Source organism: Gasterosteus aculeatus, chromosome 10 (genome assembly GCF_964276395.1).
Source record: "Gasterosteus aculeatus chromosome 10, fGasAcu3.hap1.1, whole genome shotgun sequence".
In the NCBI taxonomy this organism is placed as follows: domain Eukaryota; kingdom Metazoa; phylum Chordata; class Actinopteri; order Perciformes; family Gasterosteidae; genus Gasterosteus; species Gasterosteus aculeatus.
In genome coordinates this window covers 3,263,297-3,265,000 of record NC_135697.1, presented here as the reverse complement: position 1 = coordinate 3,265,000, position 1,704 = coordinate 3,263,297, and the positions used below count along the sequence as shown (strand labels likewise).

At 44.9% G+C, this 1,704-nt stretch overlaps 1 protein-coding gene across 1 annotated transcript in view; it reads left to right on the top strand.

Annotated features, from left to right (window-relative positions):
- The window catches only part of LOC120826863 (H-2 class I histocompatibility antigen, K-D alpha chain), a 233,836-nt gene that overhangs the window by 134,709 nt on the left and 97,423 nt on the right, over positions 1–1,704 (top strand). The window lies entirely within an intron of this gene.

Here is a 1,704-nt window from a genome sequence, read left to right as displayed (position 1 = left end):
AAAGAGCAGATTGAGTGAGAACATTTGCACCTGATTCACTTCAATAAGGTTTGATTTATACATGAATTGGTAGAATAGTTTTAATATTAGTAATATTAGTATTAGTAGTAAGTGAATATAAGCCAACACTAAATCTATAATTGTACAAATGTCCTTATTATTATTATTATTATTATCTGCTAGTAGGCCGTTGATTATAAAGTGCAACGTGCTTCCTTTTACTAAATGGAACCTTGACCCATCTGTCGGGACACCGGTTGTATCTGAATCACACCGTCAGTCAGTCAGTCGTCTTCAAAGCCGCTCGTCCTTCATGCAGGGTCACGGGGGGGATTCAACCCCCGGGGACAGGTCACTCCCTGGATTGGTTCCACCCCCGGGGACAGGTTACTCCCTGGATTGGTCCCACCCCCGGGGACAGGTTACTCCCTGGATTGGTCGCCAGTCAATCGCGGGGCGGAGTCACATGGTGCAGCATCATGCATGAAGATGTCCTCTGTGTCTCAACCAACCTGAAGACAGATGTTGTCCTGCTGCTTCGGCTTGTCTAACGCAGGCGCTGGGTACAAACCAACAGGTGGATGTGTGTGTCAATCAAACAAAGAGAGAACAGAAGTCACTGTTTTTGGCATCAAGGTTAAACGATTGAAAGTCGGCGCTGAGCTTCAATCACTGATTTTAAAAACCGCAAACGAAGCCAGAAATCCAGATGTCATCATGGATTTGGGCCACAACCTGAACATCCAGACCAAGGCAGTAAACCCACTATCACCTAAACAATAATTCAAGGATTAGAGCACTGATGTCCACATGATTTGGGACGACTTGTCCACGCATCTAACGATGTGTTCACATGTCTCTGTAAAAAGCAATGAATTAAAATGTCAATACAGTAGCACTGGATTATTGTTGTCTCAGATAAACTAGAGCTTTAAAAGGGCAACGAGTGAGATGGGGACAGACTTTGGGTTTGAACTCACGTCAACAGAATGCCAAGAAGGCCGAGGTTAAAGTCTTATATGAGCGAGCAAACCGGCCTGTGGTACCACAGGGGTCTGATCGGGTCATTGATCATTTGCCTTCTTGGCTGTTGCGTTGTGAGTTTTTTGTCCTGGTTGCTTAAACATGAATCAGCTGCTCTCCATCAGTAGATTTGAAGCCTCCCCGTGAATGGATGATTGATTTAAGCAGCTGTCATGAATATTTTCGCTGCGATGACCACGTTTAAAATGACAGTGGCTCGTAGAAATGGACTCACCTGAGTCAGCGGCTCCCCTCGGCCTGTGCACTGCTACCTGCTCACACCACGAGAATGAACGATGGAAACAAACACCGCTGACCAATGACTTCAGGACATGTTCATTAGTACGGAGTATTTGTCAATAATTTGGCCTGTTCACAACTCCTTTCTCCGGCCTCCAACCATCAAAGGACACATCAATAGTTTTAGGCGCTAAGAAATAAGAAAATTGAAACATCTACATTTTCATGCTTTGATCAAATATGCAGGAAGGTCATGTGATGACCTACAGGTGAATTCTGCCACCTGTGAAGCTTGTTGTGGAGGTGATGCCTTGCTTGGGTCGGCTGATGAATGTTAAGTTATTGCAGCGGATCGAAGGTTCTTTCACTGTCAAAACACGTCCTCTGACTTGTTGAATCCCTTCATGAGGAAAACAGACGACTCAACACTGCTGCCATGAA